The sequence below is a fragment of the Rhinopithecus roxellana genome, chromosome 5, assembly GCF_007565055.1.
Source record: "Rhinopithecus roxellana isolate Shanxi Qingling chromosome 5, ASM756505v1, whole genome shotgun sequence".
NCBI classification, from domain to species: Eukaryota; Metazoa; Chordata; class Mammalia; order Primates; family Cercopithecidae; genus Rhinopithecus; species Rhinopithecus roxellana.
In genome coordinates, this window is record NC_044553.1 from 164,455,850 (window position 1) to 164,477,071 (window position 21,222).

The window sequence follows — 21,222 nt, forward strand, 5'->3', positions numbered from 1 at the left end:
TATGTATGTGTATATGTATATAGCTTGAGCCAAACGGTGTAAAAAAATAGACAATATTTACCCATTATATTCCTAGGAAACATGAGGTAAAAAGATGAAATCTTTAGATAAGTTTTTTTTGGGACAGGGTCTCACTCTAGCACCCAGGTTGGAGTGCAGTGGCAGATCTTGGCTCACTATAAGCTCTGCCTTCTGAGCCCAAGTGATCCTCCTGCCTCACCCTTCCAAGTAGCTAGGACTATAGGCATGTACCACCAAATCTGGCTAATTTTTACATTTTCTTGTAGAGACACGCTCTCACTATGTTGTTCAGGTTGGTCTCAAACCCCTGAGCTCAAGCCATCTGCCCACCTTGGCTCCCGAAAGTGCTGGGATTACAGGCGTGAACCACCATGCCCAGCCTAGATAAATTCTAAGTCTGTACAGAGAAACTAGATTTGTTTCTCTCCAAAAAGTGAATGGACCTACTATATATAATATACAGAGATAAGGTAATGTCTTCTTATGAGAATGTAACTAGAGCTTCTTATTCCATGAGGGCATCTAAAATGTCAATCCATGGAACAGGTGCTTCTCTTTTCCTATCCACTTATGCGATAGTTTTCAGGGATTTCTGGCTGGATGCCGCAGACAAAGGCCAAAAGTGTATCTAAGACTTCTTCCCTGCTCTGCTGGAAGTAGGTCTGGAGGATGGTCATCCTGGGTCTGTGAGATCCTAGTGCTGCAGCTTCCTTGGCCTTGAACTGTTTCTCCTTCTGCAGGCAGTGCTGTTCAATTTCAGCCTGAGCTGCTTCTTTGGGCTGCTTCAGCCTCTGGTTCTTTTGCTTGTGGGCCCTGGACGCCTTCTTGGTAGCCTGCTTCTCGGCCTGTGACTGACTGACTGGCCACGGCCGTGGTGACTCTGAGACCAAGGTGAGGAGCCTACATCCGCTCGAAGGGCCCTTGGGTCAGCTGACCCAGCCACCTCAGCACTTCCCTCTTCAGCTGATCTTTCTCTTCTCACATTTTACTGTAAGCAGCAAGGAGAAATCAGGAACGCCTTCAACAATTTTCTTAGGAACTTCCTCAGCTAAACATCAAAGTTCATCATGTATAATTTCTACTTTCCACAAGACAGGAGAAGACAGTTCAGCCAAGTGCTTTGCCACTTTATAACAAGGGTCACCTTTCTTCCAGTTTTTAATAACATGTTCCTCACTTCTGTCTGGAGCCTCATCAGAGGCACCTTTAACATTCACATTTCTAGCAACATTCTGTTTGTGACAATTCATGTATCCTCTAAGATGACAGATGTTTTCTCTACAGCTCTCCTCTTTCTTTCTGAGCCCCCACTGGGATCAGCTTTAATGTCCAAATTTCTTACAATAGTTTTCAAAGAAACTTAGGTTTTTTCTAACACACACCTCAAAACTCTTCCAGCCTCTACCCCTTACTGAATTCCACATTTTTGCTATTTATGACCTCTGGGTTCACTGAAAACTTACTGCTCACTTCTGATTCTTCAGTTTTTTTTTGGCAACATGTACAAAGTGACCTGGTCTTGTTCAACCCAGTTCTAGGCCTGCTATCTTCTAATGCTGGGGCGCCTCAGCCAAGTCCTGGGCTCAGCTGGTGTGATTGGGCCTCCCAGCCCTGTACCCTGAGGGCGCTTGGGCTTCACTTGGAGAGCCTGACCAGGTATCTTTCAGTACCGTGCATGTCACTCAATGTCACCCCTAGAGATTTGGGGGTGAGCAATAATATGGAGTTCCTGATATGGTTTAGATGTTTGTCCCCTCCAAATTTCATATTGAAATATGATCCCCAGTGTTGGAGGTGAGGCCTGATGGGAGGTATTTAGGTCATGGGGGCAGATCTCTCATGAATGGTTTGGTGCCATCCCCTTGGTGATGGGTGATTTCTCACTGTATTAGTTCATACAAGAGCTGGTTGTTTAAAAACGCCTGACGCCTCCTTCTTATCTCTCTTTCTCCGTCTCTCACCATTCTCACCATGTGGCATGCTGGCTCCTATATATATATATATATTTTTTTTTTTTTTTTTGAGGATGGAGTTTCACTTTTGTTGTCCAGGCTGGATTGCAATGGTGTGATCTCGGCTCACTCACTGCAACCTCTGTCTCCTGGGTTCAAGCAATTCTTCTGCATCAGCCTCCCTAGTAGCTGGGACTAGAGGCATGCACCACCATACCCAGCTAATTTTGCACTTTTAGTAGAGACGGGGCTTCCCCATGTTGGTCAAGCTAGTCTCAAACTCCCTCCTGACCTCAAGTGATCCATCTGCCTTGGCCTCCCAAAGTGCTGGAATTACATGCATAAGCCACTGTGCCTGGCCTACGCTGGCTCCTTTTTTTGCCTTCTGCCTTGATTGTAAACTTTCAGAGGCCTCACCAGATGCAGATACTGGCATTATGCTGCTTGTGCAGTTTGTAGTGAGCCAAATAAACTCTTTTTCTTTATAAATTATCCGCTTCAGATATTCTTTTATAGCAATGCAAAATGGATGAAAACAGAAAATCGGTAGCAAGGAGTGGGGTGTTGCTATAAAGATACCTGAAAATGTGGAAGTGGCTTTGGAACTGGGTAATGGGCAGAGGTTGGAAGTGTTTGGAGGGCCCAGGAAGAAGATAGGAAGATGAGGGGAAATTTGGAACTTTTTAGAGACTGGTTAAATAGTTGTGACCAAAGTGCTGATAGAAATACAGACAGTGAAGGCCAGGCTGATGAGGTCTCAGGTAGAAATGAGGAATGTATTGGGAACTGGAGTAAAGGTGATGCTTGTTATGCCCCAGCAAGGAGCTTGGCTGTATTGTATCCATGTTCTAGGGCTTTGTGAAAGGCTGAAATTAACAGTGATGACCTAAGTTATTTGGTGGAAGACATTTCTAAGCAGCAAAGCATCCAAGAAGTAACCTGGCTGCTTCAAATGGCCTAAATCAAATATGGGAGCAAAAAATGACTTAGTTAGTATTTATAATTAAAAGGTAATCAGAGCATAAACATTTGGAAAATTTGCAGGCTGGCCATGAGGTTGAGAAGAAAAGAGCCTTTTCAGGCAAGGAACCCAAATCCCTTATGGAGCAACCACTTGCTAGAAAGATTAGCATAACTAAAAGGGAACTAAGTGCTAAAAGCAAAGACAATGAGAAAGAGGTCTTGAAGGCATTTCAGAAGTCTTTGGGTCAGTCTCTCCCTTCACAGGCCCAGAGGCCTAGGAGGATGAAACGGTTATGGGGGCCAGGGCTGGGGTCTTGCTTCCCTGTGCTATCTTGGAAGGTTGCTGCTCCAGGTTCAGCCAAGGCTCAAAGAGTCCTAGGTGCAGCTCAGGCTGCCACTCCAGAAGTGCAAGCTGGAAGCCTTGATAGCTTCCGCATGGTGCTAAGCCCACAGGTTTGCGGAATACAAGAGTGAAGGAGGCATGGCAGCTCCTACCTCCATTTCAGAGGATGTATAAGAAAGTCTGGGTGCCCATCCAAATCAGTAAAGAGGAAGTCAGACTGTCGCTGTTCACTGATGATATGATTGCATACCTAGAAAACCCTAAAGTTCATCCAAAAAAGCTTCTAGATCTGTTAAATTAATTCAGTAAAGTTTCAGGATACAAAATCAATGTACATAAACTAGTAGCACTGCTATACACCAAGAATGACCAAGCTGAGAAACAAATTAAGAACTCAATCCCTTTTACAACACCTGCAAAAAATAAAATACTTAGGAGTATACCTAACCAAGGAGGTAAAAGATCTGTACAAGAAAAACTACAAAACACTGCTGAAAGTAATCATCAATGACACAAAAATGGAGACACATCCCATGCTCATGGATGGGTAGAATCAATATTGTGAAAATGACCATACTGCCAAAAGCAATCTACAGATTTAAAGCAATTGCCATCAAAGTGCCACCATCATTCTTCACAGAAATATAAAAAACAATCCTAAAATTCATTTGGAACCAAAAAAGACCCCACATAGCCAAAGCAAGACTAAGCAAAGGGAACAAATCTGAAGGCATTACATTACTGAAATTCATACTATACTACAAGGCTATAGTTATCAAAACAGCATGGTACTGGTATAAAAATAGGCCTTAGACCAATGGAACAGAACAGAGCATCCAGAAATGAAGTCAAATACTTACATCCAACTGATCTTTGACAAAGCAAACAAAAATGTAAAGTGGGGAAAGGACACCCTATTCAACAAATGGTGCTGGGATAATTGTCAAGTCACATGTAGAAGAATGAAACTGGATCCTCATCTCTCACTTTATACAAAAATCAACTCAAGATGGATGAAAGGCTTAAATCTAAGACCTGAAACTATGAAAATTCTAGAAGATAACAGTGGTAAAACTCTTCTAGACATTGGCTTAGGCAAAGAGTTCATGATCAAGAACCCAAAAGCAAGTGCAACAAAAAGAAAAATAAATAAATAAACGTGACCTAATTAGACAAAAGTGGTTCTGTACAGCAAAAGAAACAATCAGAGAGTAAACAGACAGCCCACAGAATAACAGAAAATATTTGCAAACTATGCATCTGATAAAGGACTAATATCGAGAATCTACAAGGAATTCAATCAATAAAAAATCAAATAATCCCATCAAAAAGTGGGCAAATGACATGAATAGACAATTCCCAAAGGAAGATATACAAATGGCCAACAAACATATAAAGAAATGCTCAGCATCACTAATTTTCTGGGAAATGCAGATTAAAACCACAGTGAGATACCACCTCACTCCTGTAAGAATGACCACAATTAAACATTAAAAACTGATAGATGTTGTTATGAATATGGTGAAAAAGGAACACTTTTACACTGCTGGTTGGGAATGTAAACTAGTACAACCACTTTGGAAAACAGTATGGAGATTCCTTAAATAACTAAAAGTAGAACAACCATTTGATCCAGCAGGACCACCGTTGGGTATCCAGAAAAAAATAAGTCATTATATGAAGAAGACTCTTGCACACACATATTTACAGCAGTGCAATTGCAACTCCTTGCAATTGCAAAAATATGGAACCTGCCTAAATGCCCGTTGACCAATGAGTGGGTAAAAAATGTGGTATATATACATCATGGAATACTACTCAGCGTTAAGAAGGAATAAAATAGTGGCATTTGCAGCAACCTGGATAGAGTTGGAGGCCATTATTCTAAGTGAAGTAACTCAGGAATGGCAAAACAAACATCAAGTGTTCTCACTTATAAGTGGGAGCTAAGCTATAAGGATGAAAAGGCATAAGAATGGTGTAATGGACTTTGGATACTTGAGGGCAAGTGGAGGATGGAGGTGAGGGATAAAAGATTACATACTGGGTACAGCATACACTGCTTGGGTGAGGAGTGTGCCAAGATCTCAGAAATTACCATGAAAGAACTTATCTATGTAACCAAAAACCACCTGTTTCCCTAAAACTATTGAAATAAAAATAAAGAGAGAGAGAGAGAGACAATAAAGAAAGCCTGGGAGCACAGACAGAAACTTGCCGCAGTGGTGGAGTTCTCCCACAGAGCCTCCACTAGGGCAATGTGGAGGGAAAATGTAGGGTTGGAGCCCCTTCACAGTCACCACTGGGGCACTGCCTAGTGGAGCTCTGGGAATGGGGCTGCTGCCCTCCAGACCCAAGAATGGTAGAGCCACCAGCAATTTGCACCCAGAGCCTGGAAAAGATTCAGGCACTCAACTCCAACCCATGAGAGCAGCCATGTGGGCTGCACTCTGCAAAGCCATGGGGGCGGACCTGCCCAAGGCCTCGGGAGCCTGCTCCTCACACCAGTGTGCCCTGGATGCAGTACATGGAGTCAATGATTATTTTGGAGCTTTAAAGTTTAATGTTTTTCTCTCAGAATTGTGTGGGGCCTGTTGCTTCTCCCCACTCCCTTTTTTGGCCGATTTATCTCTTTTGGAATGGAGATGTTTACCCAATGCCGGTACCATCACTGTATCTTGGAAGTAGCAACTTGTTTTTGATTGTACAGCCTCGTAGGTAGGAACATGCCTTGAGTCTCAGATGAAACTTCGGAGTTTTGATTGAGTAGATGCTAGAGCAAGTTGAGATTTTTGGGCACTATTGGGAAGGGATGATTATATTTTGCAATGTGAGAGGAACATGAGATTTGTGGGGACAGTGTGGAATGACATGGTTTGGATATTTGTCCCCTCCAAATCTCCTGTTGAAATGTGATCCCCAATGTTGGAGGTGGGGCCTAGTGGGAAATGTTTGGGTCATGCCATGGATCCCTCATGAATGGTTTGCTGCCATCCTCTTGGTGATGAGTGAGTTTTGCTCTATTGGTTCATGCAAGAGCTAGGGTTTAAAAGAGCTTGGCATCTCCTCCTTCCCTCTCTTGCTCTCTCTCTCACCATGTCACATGCTCTCTCCCTCCTCACCTTCTGCCATGGTTGTAAGCTCCCTGATGCCCTCACGAGAAGCAGATGCTGGCACGAGGGTTCTTGTATGGCCTGCAAAACCCTGAGCCAAATAAACCTCTTTGTTTTATAAGTTACCGAGCCTCAGGTACTCCTCTACAGCAATGCAAAATGAACGAACAAAGCCAGTTGTACTTTACCACCCCATCATGGAAGCTACAAGAGGAATTGTTTCTATCTGATTCTACACTCCTCTTCAGCATCAGAATGTTCTAGGAGCATAAAGGAGCTCAGGTGGAGATGAGAATGGCCTCTCCTCCTAGTGCCCACCCCTGATAGCTGGGGTGAGCTGTCTTGCGGATCGGAAGACTTGGTAGTCTGCTCAGGTTGACAGCCTGATAGCCTATGGTGTCTGACAATGAGCCCTGTCATCACAACTCCTCTGTTATCAGCTCTGACAAGCCTGGCCCTCAGGGTCTCTCTCCAGCTGGGATCCCCGGGCTGTGGGTGCCATGACCCACCTGGCTCTGCCAACATCCTCCAGGCTGGCTCCCCACGTGCCCCACAGCCTCTGTCCTTGGAGTGGACTCTGGCCTGCCTCACTCCTTGGGAGCTGGATGGGTCAGCCCCTTGGGTGGGCTGGCTGCCTGCAGGAGATCAGAGGGAGGAGATGCTGATGCTAAGCGGTGACGCTGGGTGTCTCCTTGCAGGGTGGCCTGGATCTTATTGCCTTCTTCAACAGACAGCCCAAGGAGCCTCTGTTCCCGCAGATCTCAGAGTGGCTCTCTCTCCTCCTCCAGTGTGTGTGGGAGTGGTGCTTGCTTTTGTAGGGGAAGAAACATCTTCCCCCCTTCAACCCATCTTAGGTTCATTAGCTGGGGTCTTGTCAATTAGATTAACAAGATATCAACAAGAGAAAAACAAACAGAAGTTTACTAACATGTGCATTATGCCTCCATGCCAGAGCCATCAGAGATGGGGAACTCAAGGGAGCGGCTGGAACGTGAGCTTACGGAGCATCTTAGCAAATGGGCAATCAATTTTACAGAATTGGCAAGACAAAGCAAAGGGGCTTTCAACCTGTAGGGCAGCAAATTCTGGGAAGTAAATATATAGGTGAAGCTAACAGAAGATAACTTGCTAGTTTGTTGTGTAGATTCCTCTAGTGCCTTCCCTGGGCTGATAAGCATCTACAGTTGTCTCCAAGGATTAAGAATCCTCTGCTTTTCCTGGTAGAAAGGGAGTGGGCAGAGATTGTTTTCTTGGGTATGCTTCTTTTTAATTGTCTTCAGCTCAAAATTATTCTTGTTTGAAAGTGGCACATTCTGCTACTCTTCACTCTGCCGGGGCCGGCTCTGGAGGCCTCAGTGTCCCAGGGGCTCTTGCATCAAGCCCAGACCTGTGTCAGCAAGGTGTCCCTCCATTAAATCCTTCCTAAATGATTTAGTTGGAGGTGCAAACCCACAGAGCATTGCTGGAGGCATGTGGGAGAGTGGCTGTCAGGCATCGTCTTTGTCCATTAAGTTGCTATAAGGGAATTCCTGAAGCTGGGTAATTTATAAAGAAAAGAAGTTTATTTGGCTCATGGTTCTGCAGGCTGTACAAGAACCATGGTATGTGCAGGGATCACATGGGGAGAGAGGAAGCAAGAGAGAGGGGAGATGCCAGGCTCTTCTCAACAACCAGTTCTAGCAGGAGTAAGAGTGAGAACTCACCTTCAAAGGAGAGCGTTAATCTACTCATGAGGGATCTGCAGCCAAAATCCAAACACCTTCCACCGGGCCCTGTCTCCAACACTGGGGATCAAATCTCAACATGAAGTCTTGGGGGACAAACATCCAACTGTAGAAAGGGTCCTGCAGGGACTCTCTCCCACCCATTTAACTTCAAGCCTGAGTGGGTGATGGAATTTGGTGTTTTGGCTTGACAGGATTTGTACTGCCCAAGTCTGCAGCTACATCTTTAGAATTGGAAGGCCCCCTTCACCTCCAGGGTGTCTTGTGACCAGGGCAGCAGCAGTGCCCACTCAGCCCTGCCCCTGCGGCCTGGTCACATGGGGTGGAAGTAGAGTCAGGATCTTGATTGGCAGGCAGCTCCTCCCAGAGGAGCAGCCTCCTGACTCCCACTGCCTCCCACCTCCCACGATGGTATCCCAGCACCCATGGCAGAGGCCACAAAGACACCCAAGGACACTTCTGGGTCAGAAGGGGTGCCACTGAGGGGGTGAGCTCTATGTCTGTAGCAGGTGGAGGCACTGAGATTTATAACAGAATGAACTGAGTTTTTGGCAAGTGCAGGAAGACTGTCCACATAAGTGCTTGAGAACTCAGGAAACAGAATGAGCAGATAAAAAGAGGAAGCTCATGTGTTTATGCTCTTGGTCCACTGAATTAAATAAGCTATGATGAAGCTGCTGCTGCTTCCAGGGCTGACGTACATGCAGGGCAGTGACCCCATAGCAGGGCCACTGTGCACTTCACATGCTCTGAGGACAGGCTCTCCCATCACACTGCTACTGCTACTGGAGGAGTCAAGGGATCACCCCATCCTGCCCACCACAGCCAGCATCTGTGTGAGCCACTGGAGCCTGGGGAAATTCATCACCACTATATTGGCCTCACAAGAAATGCTTAAGGGAGTTCTATACCTGGAAGCAAAAGGATTATCTCCACCATCATGAAAATATATAAATGTATAAAACGTATAGCAGCACAGCAAATACAAAAAATGAGGATGAGAAAAGATTCAAATATCACCACTACAGAGAACCTCCAAGCCACAATGATAAAGGATAAGAGAGAAAGAAAGGAACACAGGATAGGCAAAACAGCAAGAAAACAATCAACAAAATGACAGAAATAAGTCCTCATGTGTCAATAATAACCTTGAATGTAAACAGAACTTTCCACTTAAAAGATATATTCTGGCTGAACAGAAAAAAACCCAAAGACTCCACCAAAAACTCTCAGATCTGACAAATAAATTTAGTAAAGTTGCAAGATACAAAATCAATATATGAAAGTCAGTAGTATTTCTATACCCTGATAATGAACTAGCTGAGAAAGAAACCAAGAAGGCAATCCCATGTACAATAGCTAAAAAAATCCATATAAATAAATTTCACCAAGAAGTTGAAAGACTTCTGCAAGGAAAACTACAAGACACTGATGAAAGAAATTGAAGAGGACACAAACAAATCAAAAGACCTTCCATGCTCATAAATTGGAAGAATTAATATTGTTAAAATGACCATACTATCCAAAGCAATCTACAGATTCAATGTAATCGCTATTAAAATAGCAATGTCATTTTTTCACAGAAATGGAAAAACAATCCTAAAATTAGTATGAAACCATAAAAAGAGCTTGAATAGCCAAAGCAACCCTTAGAAAAAAGAATAAAGCTGGAAGCATCATACTACCTGACTCAAAACATACCACAAGGATATAGGAAACAAAAGAGCATGACATTGGTATAAAAACAGACACAGACCAATGGAACAGAATTGAGAATCTAGAAACAAAACAACTGCATATTTATAGCCTAGTGATTTTCAATGAAAGTGCTAGGAAAGGACAGCCTCTTCAATAAATGATGCTAGGAAAACTGGATATTCATAGGCAGAAGAATAAAACCAGGTCCTGATATAATAAAAAAACAACTAAAATGTATTAAAGACTTAAACATAAGACTAAAAATTATGAAACTACTAGAAGAAAACATAAGGAAAACATTACAGGACATTGTCATAGGCAAATATTTTATGGTTAACACCTCAAAAGGACTGGTAACAGAAACAAAAATATACAAATGTGACTATATTAAACTACAAAACTTCTGCACAACAAGGAAACAGTCAACAGAGTGAAGAGTCAACCTTTTTGATGGGATAAAATTCATCCAACAATATTCAGAATATACAAGGAACTCAACAACAACAAAAAATCCCATTAAAATTGACAAAAGACATGAATATGCATATCTCAAAAGAAGACGTCCAAGTGTGACCAACATTTACATGAAAAAATGCTCAACATTACTAATGATCTGGGACATGCAAATCAAAATAACAATGAGGTATTATCTTACCCCAGTTAGAATGGTTATTACCAAAGACAAAAACTAAACAGATGCTGGTGAGGATGTGAAGAAAGGAGAATACTCATTCCCTGCTAGTTGGAATGTAAATTAGTACAGCCATTATTGAAAACAGTGTAGAAGTTCTTCAAAAAATTAAAAATAGAACTACCATGTAATTCAGCAATTTCACTGATGCATATATATCCAAAAGAAAGGAAATCAATATTTTGGTGATATATCTGCACTCCCGTATTCATCGCAGCACTGTTCACAATAGCTAAGATAGGGTATCAACCTAAGGGTCCATCAGTGGATAAATGGATAAAGAAAATGTGGTATATATACATAATGGAATACTATTCAGCCATAAAAAAGAATGAAATCCTATCACTTCCAGCAGCATTGATGGAATGGGAGGTCATTATGTTAAAGTGAAGTAAACCAGGCACAGAAAGTCAAAGATCATGTGTCCTCTTTCAGGTATGGGAGCTATAAATGTGGATCTCATGGAGGTGGTTACCAGAGGCTGGGCAGGATCACTGGGGTGGGGGAGGAGATAAGAGAGGTTGGTTAACGGATACAAAAATACAGTTGGGTAGGTTGGGTGTTGTGGCTGAAGCCTGTAATCCCAGCACTTTGAGGCTGAGGTGGGCAGATCACCTGACATCAGGAGTTCAAGAACAGTCTGGACAACATGGTGAAACCCTGTTTCTAGTGAAAATACAAAAAATATCAGGACATGGTGGCATGTGCCTATAATCCCACCTACTTAGGAGGCTGAGGCAGGAGAATCACTTGAACCCAAGAGGCAGAGGCTGCAGTGAGCTGAGATTGCACCGCTGCACTTCAGCCTGCATGACAGAGCAAGACTACATCTCAAAAAAAAAAAAAAAAAAAAAAAAAAAATATATATATATATACAGTTGGATAGAAAGAATAAGTTCTAGTGTTTAATAGCACAGTGTGGTGACTAAACAATAATTTATTTTATATTTCCAAATACCTAGAAGAGAAGATTTGAAATGTTCCCAACACAAAGAAATGATAAATTTTGAGGTGATGGATATTTTAACTACCCCAATTTGATCATTACACATTCTAGGCATGTATCAAAATATCATGTGTACCCCATAAATACATTAATATAAAATTATTAGGTATTCACAAAAATAATCAATTAAAAATTAGGTAATCTATGAAAGAGGCCATGGATGGGAAGACCACACTGCCAGTCAGACCTTGGTCATCCTCCTTGTCATCCAAAACTTTTCTTGGTGTCTCGTCTTGTTTGGGTTCTAGAAGAAGTTAGCTTTTCCACTACTTCCCTGTAATTTTTGGATTTTCTCTATTCTTTAAAATTTTTGCTTGCAAAACCACCAATTCTCTGACCTAACCTCCTTTCTCTGGTTAATTAATGAAGGGAGCTAATAGTAGCCAACAAACTCTTAATACTCGATTTTGCAATCTCTTACCCTAGAGCTGCAGGCTGAATAGGCAGGGACTCTGCCTTCCAAATTTTAACAACTGATTTATTAAGGCGTGACAAGGGTCTGCAGCCCTCCAGCCTGACACCAGGTTCCTCGCTAACTGCCCCCCATCTTCTAAGGCAAGTTTTTTATTTTATTTTTTTGAGCTAGAGTCTCACTTTGTTGCCTAAGCTGGGGTGCAGTGGTATGATCTCACCTCACTGCAGCCTCCACTTCTGCAGGCTCAGGTGATCCTTCCACCTCAGCCTCCCTGGTGACTGGGACTACAGGTATCTGCCTCCATGCTTGGCTAATTTTTAATTTTTTTTCTAGAGATGGAGTTTTGCTTTGTTGCCCAGGCTGATCTTGAATTACTGGGTTCAAGTGATCCTCCTGCCTCAGCCTCCCAAAGTGCTGGGATTACAGGCATGAACCACATAATATTATTTTTTGTTACAGCATCACATCTCTTCAAGGTACTGTTTGACTTATTCACATTACTCATTGAACAGAACTGGTAATAGGTCTCCATCCACATGTGATGGCACTGGGAAACAGTCTAGCAGGAGTCCAAAGGAAGGAGAAAAACAGGTATGGATGAGTTGTAGTTGTCTTTTTCAAAGATTCCTTACCTTCAATATTGGCAGTGTAAAATCTAATGTTAATGAAATATTAGCAAATGAAATCCAACCATGTATAAAAAATAATATAACTATTGAGATTTATCCCAGGTATGCAAATCTGATGGCTGATTTTACTTGTCAACTTGGCTAGGACTTGGAACCCAATATTTGGTCAAACATCAGTCTGGATGTTGTGAAGGTACTTTTTTTTTGGGCAGGATTAACATTTAAGTTGTTGGACTTTAAGTAAAGCAGATCCTCCTCCAAAACATGGGTGGGCCTCATCCAATCAGCTGAAGACCATAAGAAAAGACAGACTGAGGTCCCCTGAGGAAGATGGAATTATGCCTCCAGATTATATCTGGACTCAAGCTGGAACATCATCTCTTCTCTAGGTCAGCTTCCACACTGTGGATTTGATTTTGGACTTGCCAGCCTCCACACCCACATGAACCAATTCCTTAAAATCTCTCTCTCTCTCTCTCTCTCTCTCTCTCTCTCTCTCACACACACACACACACACACACACACACACACACACACACACACCCTATCCTATTGGTTCTGTTTATCTGGAGAACTCTCAGTAATACAAGCAAGGCTGATTGGACATTCAAAATCAATTAATATAAGCTTTCCCCTTAAAAGTCAATTAACATAATCCATCTCTGGAAAAGATTAAAGAAAACTCATGTGGTCATATCAATAGATAGTAAAAAAGTATTTGACAAAATCCAACTCCATTTATCATAAAAACTCTCAGCAACCTTTGAAGAAAGGGGAATACCCTCAAATTGATAAAGGACATCTACAAAAAATCTACTACTAACATCATACTTCATGGTGAGAAGCAACAGGTGAGCACGTCCCCTTACCACTCCCAATTAACACCATGCTGGAAGTCCTGGCTAATGCGTTAAAACATGAAGAGCAAGTATAAGATATACAGATTGGAGGAGAAGAAATGAAGCTGCATTTGTCATCAGATGACATGATATCTATGTCATGTCAATCCCAAATAATCGGCAGAAAACCTCCTGGAACTAATAAGCGATTATAGCAATGATATAGTTTGGATATTTGTTCCTGCCCAAATCTCACGTTGAAATGTAATCCCCAGTGTTGGAGGTGGGGCCTGCTGGGAGGTGTTTAAGTCATGGGGGCGGATCCTCATGAATAGCTTGGGCCAGCCCTTTGGTGATGAGTGAGCTCTTGCTCAGAGTTCAGACGAGATCTAGTCGTTAGTAGTGTGTGGCACCTCCCACTCCACAGAGTCTCTTTCTTGCTTCTGCTTTGGCCATGTGATATGGCTTCTCCCCCTTTGCTGTTTACCATGATTGGAAGCTTCCTGAGGCCTCCCCAGAAGCAGAGGCTGCCTTGCTTTCTGTACACCAAACAGAACCGTGAGCCAATTAAACCTCTTTTTAAAAAATAAGTTACCCAATCTCAAGTATTTCTTTAGAGCAATGCAAGAATGGCCTAACAGCAAATTTGAAGGATGTTAAGTTTACCAGGCAAAAGCCATTTTTTCCCCGTATATACCAGCAATGAACAATTGGGATTTAAAGTGGAAAACCGAATACCATTTACATTAGCACCAGAAACTGAAATACTTGGGTGTAAATCTAATAAAACATATACAAGATCTATATTAGGAAAACTATAAAACTCTGAAGAAATGAAAGATCTAAATCAGTTGAGAGATATTCCACGTTCATGAAAAGAAAGACAATATTCTTGAGATGTCAGTTCTTCCCAACTTTATCTATAGATTTAACGCAATCCTAATAAATTCCCACCACTTTATTTTGTGGATGTTGGCAAACTGATTCTACAGTTTATATGGAAAGGGAAAATACCCAGAGGAGACAACACAATATTGACGAAGAACAAAGTTAGGGGACTGACTCTTCCCAACTTTTATTCAAGACTTACTGTAAAGTCACAATAATCAGGACAGTGTGGAATTGGTGAAAGGACAGACAAATAAATTGATAGGACAAAATTGTCTGAAAACAGACCCCCAAAAACATAGTCAACTGATCTTCAACAAAGGAGCAAAGGCAGTTCAATGGAGAAAACGTCATCTTTTCACTAAACAGCACCAAAGCAAAAAAAAAAAAAAAAAAAAAAAAAAAAAAAAAAAAAAAAAAAAAGGAATCTAGACACAAGCCTTACAGGTCTTATGCTTTTCACAAAAATTAACTCAAAGTGGATCATAGGCCCATATGTACAGCATAAAACTATGAAACTTTTAGAAGATAACAGGAGAAAATCCAGATGATGTTGGTCTTGGAATGAGTTTTTAGATATAATACAAAAAGCACAATTTGTAAAAATAGAAAAATTAGTTAACTGAGCTTTATTAAGATGAAAAAATGTCTACATGTGAAAGACACTGTCAAGAGAATGAAAAAGTCAGGCCACAGACCGGGAGGAGAAAATGTATATGTGATAAACGACTTGTATCTAAAACACGTAAAGAACCATTATTAAATTTAAACAATAAGAAAGCAACCCAATTAAAACATGGGGAAAAGGTCTGAACAGACAGCTCACCAAAGGAGGCTTGCAGATGGCAAATAAGCACATGAAAATATGCTCCACGTGATGTGCCATTGGGATGGCAAATGAAGACAACAATGAGCTACCACCACCAGCTACTAGAATGGAGAAAATCCCAAACAGAACAAATGAAACAAAAAACTCTCAACGCCGAATGCTGTGGAGGATGTGGGGCAAAAAGAACTCTCTTTCATTGCTGGTGGGAATACAAATGGTGCAGCCACTTTGGAAGACAGTTTGACAGTTTTAAAAGGTAAATCTTGTCTTACCATATAATCAATGAGTTGAAAACTGATGTCCACACAAAAATCTGCATGAGTTTTTATAGCAGCTTTGTTCGCAATTGCCAAACTTGGAAGCAATTAAGATACCATTCACAGGTGAATGGATCAGTTAATCGTGGTACATCCGGACAGTGGAATATTATTCAGCAATATAAAGTGAGCTATCAAGGGCAGGCATGATGGCTCACACCTGTGATCCCAGCACTTTGGGAGGTTGAGACAGGAGGATCACTTGAGTGCAAGAGTTCTAGATCAGCCTGGGCAATATAGCCAGATACCGGCTCTACAAAAAATTAAAAAATGGGCATGATGGTGGTGCCTGTAATCTCAGCTGTGTGGGAGGCTAAGGCAGCAAGAGGATCACTTGAGCCTGGAAGGCTGAGGCTGTAGTGAAATATGATTGCACCACTGCACTCCAGCCTGGGTGACAGAACAAGACCCTATCAAAAACAAAAAACAAAAAACAAAAAACCAAAAAACGATTAAACCACAAAACACATGGAGGAATCTTAAATACATATTGCTAAGTGAAAGCAGCCAGTTGGAGAAGGCTAAATACTTTATGTTTCCAAGCTATATATTTGGAAAGGCAAAACTACAGAGAGAGTAGAAAGATCAGCAGTTGCCAGGGTCTGGGGTAAGGGGTGATACTATTCTGCATAAAACTGCCACGGTGGATACGTGGCATTGCGCATTTGTCAAAACTCATGAACTGTACAACACAAGTAGTGAACCCTAAGGTAAACTACGGATTTCAGTAGTTTACTAAATCACTCCCCAGAGGCCCCATCTCCAAATCCATCACATTGAGGATTAGGGCTTCAATATATGAATTTGGGGAGAGGTGAGGACATACTCAGTCCATAACAGGATTTCAATAGGCAGGAACAAGACTGTAATAGTAAGCCAGCTAATAATAGAAAAATGTTGAAACAATTATCCAAGGAAAAGAAATTCTGGAATCCTGTACAGCAGTAAAAGTGAATAAAATACAACACCCCACAACAACATAGATGAATCTTGGAAACAAGATGTATAAAAATTGGTAAAAAATGCCAATCGCAGACAACCGCATATAGTATGATATAATTTTATATAGCTCAAAGGCAAACAGAATCAGACAAGTTCAGATGTACATACATATTCGATAATTTTGATAATTTTTTTTTTTTTTTTTTGAGACAGAGTCTGCCTCTGTCACCCAGGCTGGAGTGCAGTGGTGCCATCTCGGCTTACTGCAACCTCCACATCCAAGGTTTAAGAGATTGTCCTGCATCAGGCTTCTAAGTAGCTGGGGCTACAGGTGTGTGCCATGACACCCAGCTATTATTTGTATTTTTAGTAGGGACAGGGTTTCTCCATGTTGGCCAGGCTGGTCTTGAACTCCTGATCTCAGGTGATCTGCCTGCCTCGGCCTCCCACCGTGCTGGGATTACAGATGTGAGCCATTGCGCCCGGCCATATTTGATAAATTTTTATTATGGAAAGGGAGGGAACGATGCATACAAAAATAAAGAGTGTGGCTACCTCTGATCAAGAGACAAAAGGATACACAAAAGAAGGAAACACAGATGCAAATAATTGACGATCTAGTTTCAGGTCAGGACATGGGTATTGGATAAGGTCTCAGATTTGCTGATGGGAATGTGAATTGGTGCCAAGACTTTGAAGGATGACATGGCATTATCTTGTTAATTTAAACATTCGTACATCCGTGGCAGTAATTTTTGGGGCCCTTCAGGTGCCCTGGGCCTTTACACTTTAGTGTGTACTGGTGTAACCTGTAACTGCTAGCATCTGCATCTTCTTGCCTGAGGGTTTTCTCTGCTAGTCAGGGTTTCTGTGCACAACAGGCCTGAAGTTGCACAGGATTTTGCTCTGCACAAACTGCCATCAACCAATGACTAACAAGTCAGCATATAAATACCCCAACTCCCTCGCTGCTGGGGTGTGTGTGTTGGGGGAAGTACTGGGAAGGTGTTTGTTTGACATTGGCTTCCTGAGGCCCCTGGTAAGTTTCAGCTACAGTTATTTCCATGGTAACATGCTTATTAGTACACTTTTTATTGGCTTCCTTTCATCCCCAACTCTTTCACCAGTGTTTCCTGGCATCACCTCTCAAACAAACTGTACACTTAAAATACTCTCTCAAAATCAGCTTCTGGGGATCCCTAACACAGACAAAAGTGGTCCTAGGAAGCAGATTCTTGGAACACAATTCTGAAACAAGATTGCAGTTAGGGCCTCCTGTTTGGTGTTATGTGGGATGATGATAAACCTTTGCATGTTGTAGCCCCACAATTTTTAAGACTTTCATCTGCAGTGAATTGGCTGGGTCTCAGCTCTATCTGTGTCATGACCAGGAAGTAAGGGACTCCTTCAAGCTTCCATGGCTCTCTGTATGTGTTCTTTTTGCTGTGTTCATCGCTTTCACTGCTTCTTTTCCCCTGTGTACACTCTGTACGGTCATGAGAAAAAGTTGGTGACTTCATAATCTTTAGCATCCCTCTTGTTGCCATGACAACAAAGTGCCACTGCACCTTGACCTGCCCATGCCTTTTTCTCTCCTTGTACTTTGCCTGCACTCCTGTCAGGGACTGTCTGAGACATCATGGTGCCACCATGTGTCATGAATGGCCACCCCATTTCCTGCAGGCAATGAATTATGCCTGTGGTCCTCAAATACAAGAGACAACTTCCCAGAAGCCCGTTTTGAAAGTCAGTTTCCTGAGGTCATTTCTGTGATGAATTACTTTATCAGTGGCAGTCCCAATGGAAAACAGATGTCACACTCAGATTACACTGGCTTCATACAGTGGCTTACAGGGCATGGACTCTTCTTCAGCTGCCTGGAAGAGTTTGTCTAAGAATGTTGATATTTCCCTAAATAATTATCAGAAATCCCCTATGAAATCATGTCTGGTTCACAGTTTTCTCTGGGGTAAGGTTATAAATTGTAGATTAAACTTTTTAAATACTTATATTTATCCACTTAGAGTTCATCCAATTATTCACACTTAGTGGCTTAAAGCTTTCCCAAATATTCTTTTTTACATTTAAACATCTGTAGGATGTATGTGATGTCACTTTTTATTTCTGGCATTAGTTACTTGCATTTTTTCTTTTCTTCCCCAACAAGTGTTATCAGCGGTTTATCAGTTTTATTAATTCCCTTGGTTGATCATTTCTTTGCTTTATTATCCTCAGTTTAATCATTTTCTTACATTATTTTAATGATCTCTTTCCTTTTATTTTCAGTTGGTTTTACATTCTTTTTTAACTTCTTGAGATGAATTTTTAGTTCATCAACTTTCAGGCTTTTATCTTTCATAATATATGCTTTTAAGGCTATCAGTTTTCCTCTAAGCACTGTTTAGGCTGCATCTCACCATGTTTTGATATGTAATATTTCCCTTATCATTCAGTTAAAAATATTTTAAGCTTATTTTAATTTTAATGTTTCCATTATGATTTCTCCTTTAGCTTCAGGTTATTTAGTAGTTTATATCTTACTTTCCAAACATATGTGTATTTTAACTTACCTCTTTGTTATTTATTTCTGACTTAGCACTGTGGTCACATCATCACTAAATACTTTTAGTCTTTCAAAATGTGTTAAATCTTCCTTTGTGGTCATAAATGGTATAAATTGTGAATATTCCACCTAGCTTAAAATGAAGGTGCATTCTGTAGCTGCTCTTTCTAAGGTCTGTATATGCCTAGTAGATCGAATTTATTGATCGTATTGTTCAAATTAAGCTCATTTTCCTTCTCTTTTTTCTGCTGTTTAGTCAGGAGAATTTTAATTGACCTACCTTCAAGTTCACTGATCATTCTACCTGCTCAAGTTTTGTCTTGATCCTGTGGTGAATTTTTCATATTAGTTACAGTACTTTGCATTTCAAGAATTCTATTTGGCCCTATTTTATAATTTCTATCTCTTTATTGATACTCTCTAGTTCTGAGGCATTGTTCTCCTGGTTTCCTTTAGCTCTTTGAGAATATTTAAGACAATTGATTTAAGGTCTTTGTCTAGTAAATCCACAGTCTGGGCTTCCTTAGGGAAAGTTTCTGTTAATTTACCTTTTCCTGTGAAAGGGTCATACTTCTTGTTTTTCTGCATGACTCATACTTCTTTGTTAAAAACCGGAAAATCTGAATAAATATTATAATATGGGAGACTAGGTTCTTTCTTCTCGCTAGGGTTTGTTGTTGTTGCTCGTTGTGCGTTCTAGTTGTTTAGTGATTTTTCTAAACTACTTTTGTAAAGACTTTTGTAAAGACCTTGTGATATGTGGCCACAGAAATCTTTGTTATGTTAGTTTAGTGGTCAGCTAGTGTTTTGACAGACTTTCTTAAATTCCTTAAGCCAAAAGAAAGAAAGAAAGAGAAAGAAAGAGAAAGAAGACCCTCCTGTTCTTTGCAGGCTGGCTCTGGGTTAGTTAGAGCACTGCTGCAACACTTAGCCAGGTCATTTACAACTCTGCCTTAGCTTTTACTTCCTGCTCATGTGAAGCCTAACGATCAGCCAGAGGTGAAAGCTTAGGGTCTTCTCAGGTCTCATCTGAGCATACATCTAGAAATACATGTGGCTGTTTGAATTCCTTAGTATATGTGGGAGTTTTTTAAAGTTCTCATTTCCCCACATTTCCTTCCTTAGCCTTTTTCTCCCTAGGTGTTTCAGCCTGTCTACTGTTTTCCCCTTCTATTATCTGTTGATCTAGATGGTTGTGACAAGTAAATGCCTTTAAATACTTTCCATGTATGCTGCCCAGGAGGCTGGAGAATTCTGTGTTTGTGTTTGTTGGGGGTAGGACACGGGGGAGGGAGGGCAGGGGCAGGGTGAGCAAAACAAAGGCAAGCTCCTGAGCTGATCCCTCAGAGAGCTGTCAGATAGGTCGAGATTCGCAAGCACAGTTCTTTAATGATAACAGCTTTTTTACTCCCTCTGGCACCAGCAAACCACACTAGGAAGATCAGCTGCTATTGCCCTGGCTGCTTCTGAGCTGGGACATGAAGGGTTTATAGGGAGGTAAGAAAATTCTACAATTCTCTTTTACCGAAATTTAGCAGTTTCTTTCTTCATTAAGCATTCTTTGTTTTAAGTTTTTGGTTATATTCTAGAGTTATGAAAAAATGAATTCTGTCAGTTTTTTGCCAGCTTAATTGTTGTTTTTGTGAAGGGACACGTTTTTGGAGCTGCCATTTTCAGTGACATTACTCCCAGACCATTTACATTTAATGTAAATGCTGGTATATTTGATCCTAAATCTCCTGTCTAGTAATGTGGTTTTAAAATTAATGTAATTTTCAATTGCCAGATCATAATTAGATACATTTATGGAGTTCAATGCAATGTTTTTTGTTTGTTTGTTTCTTTATTTCTTTGAGACAGAGTCTGGCTCTGTTGCCCAGACTTGAGTGCAGTAGCATCATCTCAGCTCACTACAACCTCTGCCTCCCGGGTTCAAGTGATTCTCCTGCCTCAGCCTCCCAAGTAGCTTGGATTATAGGCATGTACCACTATGCCCAGATGATTTTTGTATTTTTAGCGGAGAATAGGTTTCACCATGTTGGACAGGCTGGTCTTGAAATCCTGACCTCAAGTGATCCACCCACCGTGGCTTCCCAAAGTGCTGGGATTACAGGCGTGAGCCCCTGCACCTGGACGCAATATTTTGATCCATGTAAACAATGTGGAATGATTGAATAAAGCTAATTAATATATCTGTTACCTCATTTACTCATTTTTTTGTGGAGAGACCCTTTCAATTGACTCTCTTACTTATCTCAAAATACACATTATTATTGACTATAGTCACTC

General features: G+C 41.2%; 1 pseudogene and 3 gene segments (V, D, J or C); all 4 read right to left on the bottom strand.

Annotated features, from left to right (window-relative positions):
- Positions 1-21,222, bottom strand: part of LOC104673311 — a 191,967-nt gene that overhangs the window by 113,354 nt on the left and 57,391 nt on the right.
- LOC104674290 overlaps positions 1-21,222 on the bottom strand; it is a 168,727-nt gene that overhangs the window by 88,613 nt on the left and 58,892 nt on the right.
- Positions 1-21,222, bottom strand: part of LOC104670082 — a 97,606-nt gene that overhangs the window by 17,334 nt on the left and 59,050 nt on the right.
- On the bottom strand, positions 582-6,022 carry LOC115897496 (annotated as a pseudogene).